The sequence below is a fragment of the Ranitomeya imitator genome, chromosome 2 (assembly GCF_032444005.1).
Source record: "Ranitomeya imitator isolate aRanImi1 chromosome 2, aRanImi1.pri, whole genome shotgun sequence".
Lineage (NCBI taxonomy): Eukaryota > Metazoa > Chordata > Amphibia > Anura > Dendrobatidae > Ranitomeya > Ranitomeya imitator.
In genome coordinates, this window is record NC_091283.1 from 370,742,171 (window position 1) to 370,758,289 (window position 16,119).

General features: G+C 45.0%; 1 pseudogene; it reads left to right on the forward strand.

Moving 5' to 3' along the window:
* Positions 1 to 868: 868 nt before the first annotated feature.
* LOC138666599 (zinc finger protein 850-like) overlaps positions 869 to 16,119 on the forward strand; it is a 75,481-nt pseudogene continuing 60,230 nt past the window's right edge.

Consider the following 16,119-nt stretch of genomic DNA (forward strand, 5'->3'; position numbering starts at 1 on the left):
GGCAGACTATTGGGGGCTATCATAGAGTGTCGTTGAGACAACTAGTCACCATCATACAGTGTGGGGAATACTACTGGGGCCCATGATAAAGTATTGGGCAGACTAGTGGGGGCCATCATAAAGTGTGAGGGAGATTACTAGGTGCCATGATGCAATATGTGTGTGGGGAAAAACTAAGGACCATTATACAGTGTGTTTGCGTGACTCACACAACTTCACTTTGTGCACCTCATACACACACGGCTCCGCTCCGTACACCTCGTACACACACGGCTCCGCTCCGTACACCTCGTACACACACGGCTCTGCTCCGTACACCTCATACACACACGGCTCCGCTCCGTACACCTCGTACACACACGGCTCTGCTCCGTACACCTCATACACACACGGCTCTGCTCCGTACACCTCGTACACACACGGCTCCGCTCCGTACACCTCGTACACACACGGCTCTGCTCCGTACACCTCGTACACACACGGCTCTGCTCCGTACACCTCATACACACACGGCTCCGCTCCGTACACCTCGTACACACACGGCTCTGCTCCGTACACCTCGTACACACACGGCTCTGCTCCGTACACCTCGTACACCCTTGGCTCCGCTCCGTACACCTCGTACACACACGGCTCCACTCCGTACACCTCGTACACACACGGCTCTGCTCCGTACACCTCGTACACCCTTGGCTCCGCTCCGTACACCTCGTACACACACGGCTCTGCTACATCCACCCTGTAAACCCCTCCTGACCCCACACATAATCTTCCCCCTCATCCAGCACCATGACAACCAGCACAGTCCTGCATACACTGAGGCCCCTGATCATGTGACCCCTGACTCCTCCCCTCCTGTGACCTCATCACAGGTCCTGTGCGCACAGAGCAGCCATATATGTGGTGTGCGGCTCTGCAGGTGGAGGTAGGTGCTGGAGATTCCCCATTACTGAGCGGAGACACTAACCCTTCCATTACTGAGGTGATTTCGGGGGGTTTGTGCTCCAGGAGACATATTTTCCCTCCGTTCCCTTTGCTGTAGACTCAGACCTGGTGGTTTGGATAGTACTGTAACAATTATGTGGGTACTAAGGAATCTGCTAACGTGGGATAAAACCAGTCTGAGAGCAAAGCTGCAGTAAAAGATGTATTTTAACAAAATAGAAATGCTAACAAAACTAACACAGATATTCCTGCAATTGTAACGAAGTGCTCAGCACAATATAGTAAATCACAGCACAGTGAATAGCGGGACGCGACCGCTAATATAAACCAGTCCAGCAAGGATATGATGCCGGAGCAAACAAGACACTTAAATGAGGAAGTCCAGTAGCTTATTAGTGTGAATGCACACAGTACTTAAACGTGGGAATCCAGAAGAAGCGTAGTGGGAATGCACACAGTATTTAAACAAGGAAGTCCAGTAAAGGTACCATCACACTTAACAACGATATCGCTAGCGATCCGTGACGTTGCAGCGTCCTGGCTAGCGATATCGTTGTGTTTGACACGCAGCAGCGATCTGGATCCTGCTGTGACATCGTTGGTCGGAGCAGAAAGGCCAGAACTTTATTTCGTCGCTGGATCTCCCGCAGACATCGCTGAATCGGCATGTGTGACGCCGATTCAGCGATGTCTTCACTGGTAACCAGGGTAAACATCGGGTTACTAAGTGCAGGGCCGCGCTTAGTAACCCGATGTTTACCCTGGTTACCATTGTAAATGTAAAAAAAAAAAAAAGTACATACTTACATTCCGGTGTCTGTCCCCGGCGCTCTGCTTCCTGCACTGACTGTGAGCGCCGGCCAGCCGTAAAGCACAGCGGTGACGTCACCGCTCTGCTTTATGGCTGGCCGGCGCTGACACAGTGCAGGGAAGCTGAGGCCGGGTGACAGACACCGAAATGTAAGTATGTAGTGTTTGTTTTTTTTTACATTTACAATGGTAACCAGGGTAAACATTGGGTTACTAAGACTTAAATAATCAGGACAGACAGGAAGTTCCATGACAGGGCAAGATCAAACACTCCATCTTGGATCAGGGTGAACAGGCACAAAAAAAATCCTGAATCATTACATTACTCCCACCTCAGAAGTGGCCTCAGGACAATCCAAGACCAGGCTTGTCAGGATATTTCTGATGGAACAGAGAAATTATTTGAGGAGCACAGATATTGCCCACGGGCTCCCAAGAGTTCTCAAATGGATATCCTTGCCATTTGATGAGGTACTGCAGTTGATTCCTGCGGATCCTAGAATCCAGAATCTTCTCTACATAAACTGTTCTTTTCTGTCCACTAACACAGGCTGAGGAGGAGGTGTAATACAACCCTGAAAAGTATTTGGAGACACTGGTTTTAACAGGGAGACATGAAACACAGGGTGTACCTTCAAGGTCTTTGGCAACTTCAGATGATAGGAGGGCGGAGCTTACAATCCCAGAGATCTTGAAAAGACCGATGAATTTTTGTCCCAGCTTCTGTGAAGGCACATTCAATTTTAAATTCTTCATGGATAACCACACAGAGTCTCCTACCTTAAAGATAGGTGCAGGTCTCCAGAACTTATCGGCAGATCGATTGTATCTTTCCTGTGCGGTAGATAGCGATTCTTTCAGAGTTTCAAGATCTTGTCTCATCCTTGCTAACCTCTCATGTACTGCGGGCACCAGAGCCTCAACCGGGCATCTGGGGAGAATACTAGGATGAAATCCCAGATTGGCAAAGAAGGGTGTTACCTTTCTGCAAGTTTTTATAAGAGAATTCTGCTAAAGGAAGCAACTCCAGCCAGTCATCCTGTGAGTGGTTGATATAACACCAAAAATATTGCTCCAGCGTCTGATTAGTCCACTCCGCTTGTCCAGTGGTCTGATGATGATATGCTGAGGACAGACAGACATTGATACCAAGTGCAGAACAAAATCTTTTCCAGAATCTGGAGGTAAACTGCACTCCCCGATCAGAAATAATCTCATCCGGAACTACATGCAGCCGGAACGCATTCTAAATGACCAGCTCAATCGTCTCCTTAGCTGAGGGAAGACCAGTGCAAGGGATGAAGTGAGCAACTTTAGTAAGACGATCCATCACCACTAGAATAGCATTCTTTCCACCAGAGGTGGGAAATTCCACTATAAAATCCAAAAAAATAGACCCCCAAGGGCGAGAGGGGACTGGTAGTGGTTGCAGCAATCCCATAGGTGTTACACGAGAGGTCTTAAAACGTGCACATACCTCACAAGAGAGAACGTACCTCTTCATGTCCATCAGACAGGTAGGCCACCAGAAGAAACAACTTAGGAACTCCTATGTCTTCTCTACCTCCCGATGACCAGCCAACTTAGAATCATGGACAAACTTGAGAATCTGCAGCCTTATGACCTCCGGAACGATGACCCTGAACCCACATACCGTTCCTGAGAACTAGATTCACATCATCAGTAGGGTTAGCAAGGAATGGGTCAGAGTCCTAGGCCTCCTTAATAGTCTTCCATATATCCTTATTCTGGATGACTCCGACAAAATTGGCATCAGACAAAATGGTCTTGGACGGGGTCCCAGGTATGGAATCTGTGGCATGGATTCGGGACAAAGTACCCACTTTCCCATTACGTGAACCTGGGCGGTAAGAAATTACAAAATTAAATTGGTTCAAAAACAAACTCCAACAAGCCTGACTAGGAGAAAGACTTCAAAAATTCTAGGTTACCATGATCCGTGAGCACAATAACTTGTTGCGCTGACCCCTGCAGATGGTGCCTCCATTCTTTAAATACAGCGATGATGGCTAGGAGCTCCTTGTCTCCCACATGATAGTTCTTCTCTGCAGCAGAAAGTTTATGGGAGAAAAAAGCATATGGATGTAACAGACCTTTCTCCCCTTTTCTTTGCGAGAGTATGGCCACCAATGCACAATCTGAAGCGTCCACCTCCATGATGAAAGGATGTGCTAGGTTAGGATGAATCAACAGTGGTGCAGACGTAAAAATGGACTTAAGACAGTCAAAGGCCTCCTGAGCCAGTGTAGACCATAAGAAAATCTTTTCCTTTTTGTTTAGTAGCGTAATAGGTCACACAATCTCAGAGAAATTACGGATAAATCATCTATAAAAATTAGCAAACCCGATAAAGCGTTGTACCTCCTTGACATTCTTAGGTGCAGGCGAATCAAGAATAGCCTGAATCTTACTTGCCTCAGTGCGGTGGAACTCATACTTCTCTGGCTTGATGTTGAGATTATTCTTTTTCAGGCGTCTTAAAACAGTCTTAACTAGTGTTGAGCATTCCGATACTGCAAATATTGGGTATCGGCCGATATTCGCTGTATTGGAATTCCGATACCGAGTTCCGATACTTTTGCAATATCGGATACCGGAATCAGAAGTTCCTATAGTGCAATGATGCACTATAATGGAGTGTGGGCGGTGCGTGGGCGGAGACTGCGTGTGTGTGCGGGCGGGGTCTGTGTGGGACCGTGGGGGGGTCTGTGCGGGCTGCCCGGGCTCTGTGCGGCGTGCCGGGGCTCTGTGCGGCATGCCAGGGCTCGGTGTGTGTGTGCAGGTATCGTCCAATGGGCCTGCTACAGTGACAGTGATTGACACATTAGCCAATGATAGGACAGTAGTAGTCCCATCATCTGGCTAATGTGTTGAATGTGAAAAAAAATACTACATACATACTGCATACATACTACATACATACATACTACATACATACATACATACTACATACATACTACATACATGCATAAAACATACATACTACATACAGTACATTCATACATTACATACAATACATACACACAGACATACAGTACATTAAACATAGAGTTCATACTCACCATTACTTGTCACTTTGTTCCCCGAAGCCAGTGTCATCTGTAAAAAAAATATGAAAATAACAAACAACCAATATACTCCCTGTCCGCAGAAATCCACGAGTGTCCCACGACGATCTCCCGTGGAGAATGGCAGCATCAGCTGATGCGACCGCTCTCCAGGGGCTCCAGGAACACAATGACGGGAGGAAGGTATCCTTCCGCACTGTATTCCTCCGCCGCTGTAAAAAAATAGTCCCTAGTCTCACTTTTGGCATTGCTGTGTGAGAAATTTTCCCACGCAGCAATTGCCATAAAGTGAGACTTTGAAATATAGTAACCTCAGTGATGCACTGCAGGAGGCATTGTCTCCTGCCAGTGTGTCACTGGAGGTCTATAGAGCAGTGACATCACCCGATGTCACTGTTCTATAGGGGAGATCGTCGTGGGACACTCGTCATTAATCCGACTACGGCGGTTAGGTAGTATACGGTTTATTATTTTATGGTTAAATGAAGGATATTAAAATACTTTTTTCCTAATATGTGTGTGTTTTATTAACCCTTTATTACTATTGGATTAATAATGGATAGGACCCCTTATTACCCCATATCCCACTGCTACACGGGAGTGGGAAGAGAGAGGCTAAATGCCGGAATTGGCGCATCTTACAGATGCGCCATTTCTGGGGCGGCTGCGGACTGGTATTTGTAGCCGGGGGGGAGCAATATCCATGGCCCCTCTCTAGGCTATGAATATCAGCAGGCTACAAATATTGGCCCCCGGCCGTCGGCTTTCCCCCTCTGGCGCAGAAAATTGCGCGGGAGGCCACGCCGTTTTTTTCCTTTTTTTTTTTTTAAATTCAACGCTCATTAAGGCCTCTCACACTTGCATCGGTACGGGTCCGTCGCTATGCGTCGGGCCGACGTACCGACGCACGTTGTGAAATTTGTGCACGACGTGGGCAGCGGATGCAGTTTTTCAACGCATCTGCTGCCCATTCTGAAGTGGATTTCTTAAGACAGGGAGTATATTGGTTGTTTGTTATTTTCATATTTTTTTACAGAAGACACTGGCTTCGGGGAACAAAGTGACAAGTAATGGTGAGTATGAACTCTATGTTTAACCCCTTTCTGCCATTAGACGTACTATTCCGTCCATGTGGGGTGGGCCCTACGTCCCAAGGACGGAATAGTACGTCATAGGCGATCGGCCGCGCTCACGGGGGGAGCGCGGCCGATCGCGGCCGGGTGTCAGCTGCTTATCGCAGCTGACATCCGGCACTATGTGCCAGGAGCGGTCACGGACCGCCCCCGGCACATTAACCCCCGGCACACCACGATCAAACATGATCGCGATGTGCCGACGGTGCAGGGAAGCATCGCGCAGGGAGGGGGCTCCCTGCGGGCTTCCCTGAGACCCCCGCAGCAACACGATGTGATCGCGTTGCTGCGAGGGTCTCCTACCTTCCTCCCTGCAGCAAGGCCCGGATCCAATATGGCCACGGCATCCGGGTCCTGCAGGGAGGGAGGTGGCTTACCAAGTGCCTGCTCAGAGCAGGCACTTGGTAACGCTGCAGCGCTCTTTGACAATTCGGTGATCTGACAGAGTGCTGTGCAAACTGTCAGATCACCGATCTGTATTGTCCCCCCCTGGGACAAAGTAAAAAAGTTTTTACAAGTGTGTAAAAAAAAAAATTTTTTTAAAAACCCCCTAAATAATGAAAAAAAAATATATATTATTCCCATAAATACATTTCTTTATCTAAATAAAAAAAAAACAATAAAAGTACACATATTTAGTATTGCCGCGTCCGTAACGGCCCGACCTATAAAACTGTCCCACTAGTTAACCCCTTCAGTAAACACCGTAAGAAAAAAAAAAACGAGGCAAAAAACAACTCTTTATTATCATACCGCCGAACAAAAAGTGGAATAACACGCGATCAAAAAGACGGATATAAATAACCATGATACCGCTGAAAACGTCATCTTGTCCCGCAAATAACGAGCCGCCATACAGCAACATCAGCAAAAAAATAAAAAAGTTATAGTCCTCAGAATAAAGCGATGCAAAAATAATTTTTTTCTATAAAATAGTTTTTATCGTATAAAAGCGCCAAAACATAAAAAAAAAGATATATAGATGAGGTGTCGCTGTAATCGTACTGACCTGAAGAATAAAACTGCTTTATCAATTTTACCAAACGCGGAACGGTATAAACGCCTCCCCCAAAAGAAATTCATGAATAGCTGGTTTTTGGTAATTCTGCCTCACAAAAATCGGAATAAAAAGCGATCAAACAATGTCACGTGCCCGAAAATGTTACCAATAAAAACGTCAACTCGTCCCGCAAAAAACAAGACCTCACATGACTCTGTGGACTCAAATATGGAAAAATTATAGCTCTCAAAATGTGGTAACGCAAAAAATATTTTTTGTAATAAAAAGTGTCTTTCAGGGTGTGACGGCTGCCAATCATAAAAATCCACTAAAAAACCCGCTATAAAAGTAAATCAAACCCCCCTTCATCACCCCCTTAGTTAGGGAAAAATAAAAAAATTAAAAAAAATGTATTTATTTCCATTTTCCCAGTAGGGTTTGGGTTAGGGCTAGGGCTAGGGTAAGGGCTAGGGTAAGGGCTAGGGTTAGGGTTAGGGCTAGGGCTAGGGTTAGGGCTAGGGTTTGGTTAGGGCTAGGGTTTGGTTAGGGCTAGGGTTAGGGCTAGGGTTTGGTTAGGGTTAGGGCTAGGGTTAGAGTTGGGGCTAGGGTTATGGTTAGGGCTAGGGTTAGGGTTGGGGCTAGGGTTATGGTTAGGGCTAGGGTTAAGGCTACAGTTAGGGTTAAGGCTACAGTTAGGGTTAGGATTACATTTGCGGTTGGGAATAGGGTTGGGGTTAGGGTTAGGGGTGTGTCTGGGTTAGAGGTGTGGTTAGGGTTACCATTGGAATTAGGGTTAGGGGTGTGTTTGGATTAGGGTTTCAGTTATAATTGGGGGGTTTCCACTGTTTAGACACATCAGGGGCTCTCCAAACGCGACATGGCGTCCGATCTCAATTCCAGCCAATTCTGCATTGAAAAAGTAAAACAGTGCTCCTTCCCTTCCGAGCTCTCCCGTGTGCCCAAACAGGAGTTTACCCCAACATATGGGGTATCAGCGTACTCCGGATAAATTGGACAACAACTTTTGGGGTCCAATTTATCCTGTTACCCTTGGGAAAATACAAAACTGGGGGCTAAAAAATAATTTTTGTGGGAAAAAAAAAGATTTTTTATTTTCACGGCTCTGCGTTATAAACTGTAGTGAGAACACTTGGGGGCTCAAAGTTCTCACAACACATCTAGATAAGTTCGTGGGGGGGTCTAGTTTCCAATATGGGGTCACTTGTGGGGGGTTTCTACTGTTTAGGTACATTAGGGGCTCTGCAAACGCAATGTGACGCCTGCAGACCATTCCATCTAAGTCTGCATTCCAAATTGCGCTCCTTCCCTTCCGAGCCCTCCCATGCACCCAAACGGTGGTTCCCCCCCACATATGGGGTATCAGCGCACTCAGGACAAATTGCACAACAACTTTTGGGGTCCAATTTCTCCTGTTACCCTCGGGAAAATATAAAACTGAGGGCTAAAAAATAATTTTTGTGGGAAAAAAATTTTGTTTTATTTTTACGGCTCTGCATTATAAACTTCTGTGAAGCTCTTGGTGGGTCAAAGTGTTCACCACACATCTAGATAAGTTCCTTAGGGGGTCTACTTTCCAAAATGGTGTCATTTGTTGGGGGTTTCAATGTTTAGGCACATCAGTGGCTCTCCAAACGCAACATGGCGTCCCATCTCAATTCCTGTCAATTTTGCATTGAAAAGTCAAATAGCGCTCCTTCCCTTCCGAGCTCTCCCATGCGCCCAAACAGTGGTTTACCCCACATATAGGGTATCAGCCAGCGTACTCAGGACAAATTGTACAACAACTTTTTGGTTCCAATTTCTTCTCTTACCATTGGGAAAATAAAAAATTGGGGCGAAAAAATAATTTTTGTGAAAAAAAAAATGATTTTTTATTTTTACGGTTCTGCATTATAAACTTTCTGTGAAGCACTTGGTGGGTCAAAGTGCTCACCACACCTCTAGATAAGTTCCTTAGGGGGTCTACTTTCCAGTGGCTCTTCAAACGCAACATGGCATCCCATCTCAATTCCTGTCAATTTTGCATTGAAAAAGGTCAAACGGCGCTCCTTCCCTTCCGAGCTCTCCCATGCGCCCAAACAGTGGTTTACCCCCACATATGGGGTATCAGAGTACTCAGGACAAATTGTACAACAACGTTTGGGGTCCATTTTCTCCTGTAACCCTTGGTAAAATAAAACAAATTGGAGCTGAAGTAAATTTTTTGTGAAAAAAAGTTAAATGTTAATTTTTATTTAAACATTCCAAAAATTCCTGTGAAACACCTGAAGGATTAATAAACTTCTTGAATGTGGTTTTGAGCACCTTGAGGGGTGTAGTTTTTAGAATGGTGTCACACTTGGGTATTTTCTATCATATAGACCCCTCAAAATGACTTCAAATGAGATGTGGTCCCTAAAATAAAATGGTGTTGTAAAAATGAGAAATTGCTGGTCAACTTTTAACCCTTATAACTCCCTAACAAAAAAAATTTTTGGTTCCAAAAGTGTGCTGATGTAAAGTAGACATGTGGGAAATGTTACTTATTAAGTATTTTGTGTGACATATCTCTGTGATTTAATTGCATAAAAATTCAAAGTTGGAAAATTGCGAAATTTCCGCCAAATTTCCGTTTTTTTCACAAATAAACGCAGGTAATATCATAGAAATTTTACCACTATCATGAAGTACAATATGTCACGAGAAAACAATGTCAGAATCACCGGGATCCGTTGAAGCGTTCCAGAGTTATAACCTCATAAAGGGACAGTGGTCAGAATTGTAAAAATTGGCCCGGTCCATAACGTGCAAACCACCCTTGGGGGTAAAGGGGTTAATGTACTGTATGTCTGTATTGTGTGTAATGTATGAATGTACTGTATGTAGGATGTATGTAGTATTTTTTTTTTTCACATTCAACACATTAGCCGGATGATGGGACTACTACTGTCCCATCATTGGCTAATGTGTCAATCACTGTCACTGTAGTAGGCATCGTCCGATGGGACTTGTAGTCCCATCACACGATGTCTGCACACACGCATAGAGCCCCGGCACGCCGCACAGAGCCCCGACACGCCGCACAGAGCCCCGGCAGCCCGCAGAGAGCCCCGGCAGGCACGTACAGACCCCCGGCAGGCACGCACAGACCCCCGAGAGACTCGTACAGACCCCTGGCAGGCCCGTATAAACCCCGCCCACACACAGACACGCACAGTGTCCGCCCACGCACCGCCCACACTCTTCCCCCCTCCGGAACAGGATGTAGAAGGACAGAAAGGGCTTATTTACATTCCGATATTTGTGTCCCATTGACTTGCATTGGTATCGGGTATCGGCGATATCCGATATTTTTGGGGGCGAATGAAACACTTAGCCAGATTTTCATCAATGTAATCTTTCAAATCCTGAAGTTCCGGAGCTGCTAGTGGTTAAACATTTTTAAACGGAATAGCCGTCCCTGGAAGAAGCTCAATAGGACAGCCATAGGGTCTATGTGGAAGAAACTGATCTGCCATCCTTTTATCACAGATATAAAAAAAAAATTCATTGTAAATGGGTGGTAACATAGGTACTCCACTGATACATTCTGCATTCCAAGAATTTACCTGACCCGTTACTGGTGTATCTTTTGGTGGGAAGGTGATCTCCTTGGTTTCCCTGTTGATGATTGGGTTCTGTGCCTGAAGCCAGGGAATTCCTAGAATCAAAGGAAAATGTGGCGAAGAATTTATACATAAAAGAAAGCACTTCCCGATGATTAGGCTCTGTGTAAGTCTCCAGGGGTACGGTCTCCTGATCCATCAGTCCAGAGGCTAAGGGGGAACCATCTACTGTTTCCATGGTTACTGGAGTGGCTTGCTGTTAACATTGTATGCCATGCTCCTTGGCAAAGGTGATGTCCATAAAGTTACCCCCTGCTCCAGAATCCACCATAGCTGCACATGAGATCCATTGGCCCCACAATAAGATCTTAATGGGAAGGGAACAATGTGTATCCTTATCCTTCCGTGTCTTGGGAGCGGCAGTCATTGCTAGGGAATGAAACAGCATTTACAGAAAAGCTGGACTCAGAAATGACAGATTCATCATCCTGATTCTCATGTTCTCCTACAGCGGCTAGTATCTCACAAGGCCACTTAGGACAGTTTATAGGGAAATGGTCAGACTGTCCGCTATAAAAATATAAATTCTCATGAAAGCAATACTCCCTGCGCACGTTACTCTCACACGCTGTAAAGCATCCACTTGCATAGGGACTGGTTCCGCTTCCCAAGACGATTTGCCTGCAAGTTCTTTAGAGGGAAGGGGAGAGTTAGAGACATGGTTAAAGGCTACAAATTTCTCCTGTCTACGTTCAGTGATACGTATGTCAATGCACACAGTGTTGTATGAATGCCTCTAACTCTTGAGGAGAATCTGCATGGGCTAATTCACCCTTAATCGTGCTAGAAAGTCCCCTTTAAAAATGGGTAATTGAGCATAACAGTCCCAAACCGTATCCACCACCAACCATCTAATTTCAGTGGCGTATTCAAGAACGGAACACTTACCCTGACGTAAAGACACCAATACATTTTCAGCTGTAGTGCGACGATTTGGAGCATCAAACATCATAGACATTGCAGCAAGAAAATCATCAAGGTTATTCAAGCGAGGGTCACGAGTCTCAATTAGTAGATTAATCCATGCGAGAGCTCGGGAAGTAAGTAACATAATTATACACAAAACCTTGGATCGATCTGTGTGAAAGTGGGCAGCATGTACATCAAAATACAAAATGCACTGATTTATAAACCCACGAAATTTGTAGCGTTCACCATTAAATCTAAACGACAGTAACTTGGGAGGACTAGTTGGCAGTAGCTGCCACTGAGGTGGTGCTGTTATATGATTACCTATACCTGAGGCGTTTCAGAATCACTCACATGGTGCCAGAAAGTGTACGCGCAGATAAAGGTCAACCAGGTTCAAACATAGACATTTCAGATCTGTCCTCCACACTGACCTTTATCTGCGTGTACCCTTTCCGGCACCATGGGAGTGATTCTGAAACGCTACAGGTACAGTTTGCATTCAATATGATCCTACTTTTAATGCATTTAGTAGGCCATAATGGCACAGCGAATATAAAAAAAATGTAAAGTGGGATTAATGTGGTCTTGCTTCCAACACATTTAGGAGGCTGTAATGGACAGTGAATATAAAAATCGTAGAGTAGGACTGCCCCATTATGACAATGCTTTGGCATGGCGGGGTGGCTCAAAGAATTGATCAATTGTTTGCTAAATGTCTCATTTTGATATACAGTTAGAAAATAATATGTGCATGTGCACTTTTTGTATTGCGTTCTGACCATAAGCAGCGCTGGCTTCTCCCCTTTTATTTTGAACATGGACAGCACACATACACACGGACATGGATATCACCGGTACTGTTTCTTCCAGTAACGGAAATATCAAAATATGTGAAGTAGGCCTTAGTAAGCCATTCATATCATGTTCATGTCTTTAAGAGAAAATATAATTGAAAATCTACATTATACATCTCATTACAAATTTCCCTTAGTATCTCCAATAATTGTGTTCTTACGTGAGTGCTTTATGACATTACATCATTATCTTCTTCCAATTCAGGTCCATACAATATTTGATACTCTCAGTGGAGATCTTCTATATAAGAATATTTTCCTCATTGACCCATCAAGGATGTATAGGAGCAGGGATAAGATGGCGGAGAGGATATTACACCTCACCCTAGAGATCCTCTTTCAGCTTACAGGAGTGGTGAGAAATCTATGGGAACAAATGGACAGAACTGGAGAGGTGAGGACTCTGGAAATGTCTGTAGTGAGATTTATTAATGTGTCTCTCCATAACCAGGATTACACAGTAGTGAAGACCTCTAGTGAGCGCTGTCAGGCCCCAATGTCAGAGGGACAGGGAACACCCCTGAGTGAAATCACTGGGCCTCCACCTCACCTTCTGATACATAAGGATATCAATGACCAGAAGATCCTAGAACTCACCTACAAGATGATTGAGCTGCTGACTGGAGAGGTGACACTGCTGGGAATGTTGGGACATTATACAGTAATGCTATGAAGGGATCGGGGGATGACGGTATCATTGTATGTGTCAGGTTCCTATAAGGTGTCAGGATGTCACCGTCTATTTCTCCATGGAGGAGTGGGAGTATTTAGAAGAACACAAAGATCTGTACAAGGACGTCATGATGGAGGTTCCCCAGCCCCTCACATCACCAGGTAATAGACAGGACTAAATACAGACGGCCTATAATTATCTGTATGTAAAGAATGGATTCAGTCCCTGTATGTGTTTCCTCCAGATCTATCCAGTAAGAGGACAACACCAGAGAGATGTCCCCATCCTCTTCTTCCACAGGACTGTAAACAAGAGAATCCCAATGTTCCTCAGGATCATCAGGTAGATGGAGAGAAGGTGTCATGAGATCTCCCATATGATGTGTAGACGGCTGTGAAGGTCTTGTGTTCAGTCTTGTTTTATCAACCAGTATTATATGTTTTGTACTTGTGTAATGAGGACGGTGGAGATGGCAGGATTAGAGCTGATCATAGATGTGACTTCTCCATCTGTCTGTGACTTTTACAATATTTGTTTCAGGGTAAAGATCTGATCAATATTAATACTTCAGAGATATGTGTGAGGGGTGATGAGCGGTGTAAGGAGGAGATTCCTACAGATAACCGCACAGGTGAGTGGTAACCACTAAATGCAGAGAAGTCACAGATTATCCTTCCTGCAAAATTATATGTTGCAGTGTTTTAGGGTTTGTTACTCAGAGCATTTTGATGTGCATTTTTACTAACTGAAAGATTTAGTGCTTCAACAAAAAAAGACACTTTTAACATTTTTAAAATTGACCAAAATTGAAGTAAATAGTTGCAATTTATATTTAAGTATGAGATAGCCAAGATGATTGTCTATAAAATAATGGTATTCTCTCGTTCGAAGCAGTGGTGGATGATGAGATATGGAGTCTGAAAGTTAAAAGTTGAAAACATTGTTAACCTTTTGCTTTCAGTGTAATACCGGTTTTCCATAAATAAAAATATAAGGCTTTTCTCTGTAAAATCAGCTCTGTATACTTGATCATGTTATTGAACCAGCCCAAATCCATTCATAGCAGGAATGTATTATTCTCTGCTGTGTACAGTGTTTCCTTAATCGGTCACCAGGTCAAGAAACATGGAGATTGGGGGGGCACCTAACCATCAGTGGAAGAGGATTATTAATAACTAGATGGTAGCCCAATTCTATCGCATCGGGTATTCTAGAATATGTATGTAGTTTATTTATGAAGATTTTAAAATAATACACTGAATACACAGGATTCGGCCCGGCCGTGACCAATTAGCGAAGCATGGTTGAACTCCCGCGCCAATTTGTGGCCGGACTGCGCCTGTCGCTGATTGTTCGCGGCCGGCCATGTAGTATATAGCACAGCCACGTAGTATATAACAGCCCACGTAGTATATAGCAGAGCCACGTAGTATATAGCAGAGCCACGTAGTATATAGCAGAGCCACGTAGTATATTGCACAGCCACGTAGTATATAGCACAGCCCCCGCAGTATATCACACAGCCCTCGCAGTATAACACACAGCCCCCGCAGTATATCACACAGCCCCTGCAGTATATCACACAGCCCACGCAGTATATCACACAGCCCCCGCAGTATATCACACAGCCCCCGCAGTATATCACACAGCCCCCGCAGTATATCACACAGCCCCTGCAGTATATCACACAGCCCATGTAGTATATAGCAGGCAGCCACGTGGTATATAACACTGCCCACGCAGTATTTAGCAGTGTGGGCGCCATATCCCTGTTAAAAAAAATAATTAAAATAAAAAATTGTTATATACTCACCCCCTAGGATCCAGCGAAGCTCGGCGATACGTGCGCGGCTGCCGCCATCTTCCGTTCCCAGGATGCATTGCGAAATTACCCCGATGACATCTCTGGGACCGGATGCTGGCGGCAGGCGCGAGCGTATCGCGCATCATCGGACGACAGAGAGTGAGAATAGCAGGTTTTTTGTTTTTTATTATTCTTAACATTAGATCATAGGCAGCATCAATAGTAAAAAGTTGGGGACACACAGGGTTAATAGCAGAGGTAACGGAGTGCGTTACCCACGGCATAACGCGGTCCATTACGGCCGGCATTAACCCTGTGTGAGCGGTGACTGGAGGGGAGTATGCAGGCGCCGGGCACTGACTGCGGGGGTAAGGAGCGGCCATTTTTCCGCCGGACTGTGCCCGTCGCTGATTGGTCGTGGCTGTTTTGCCGCGACCAATCAGCGACTTGGATTTCCATGACAGACAGAGGCCGCAACCAATGAATATCTGTGACAGACAGAAAGACAGACAGACGGAAGTGACCCTTAGACAATTATATAGTAGATAATATCTCATGAGGTATAAATCTTTAAGGGCCAGGGACCTCGCAACAATGTTTATAGGACACGTGCTGTGCACCAGCTCTGCCGTGGACTTGGTGTGGTGACCGCTCAGAAGAGGTAAAAAACACCCTTATATGATTGGCCTCTATGACCTCAAGATATGGATTCAGAGTATATCTAAAATCAGGATTTGTATAGCGATAATCCAGTACCACATAGAAAGGTTGAAACATTACTTTTATTTCCTGGTTAAAAACAGTCCTTATGTGCAGAAGCCACATCCCCACTGATGCGTTTCTTGCTTGTTAACAGCTTTTATTCATAACTTGGGGAACAATACCCATTATCAGAATATTAAACACTGGTGATTACATGGTACAGGAATAATTCCTTAATCCATTAATAGATCTTAAAGGGACTCTGTCACCTGAATTTGGAGGGAACAATCTTCAGCCTTAGGGGCGGGGTTTTCGGGTGTTTGATTCACCCTTTCCTTACCCGCTGGCTGCATGCTGTCTGCAATATTGGATTGAAGTTCATTCTCTGTCCTCCATAGTACACGCCTGTGCAAGGCAAGATTGCCTTGTGCAGGCATGTACTACAGAGGACAGAGAATGAACTTCAATCCAATATTGCAGCCAGCGGGTAAGGAAAGGGTGAATCAAACACCAGAAAACCCCGCCCCTATGG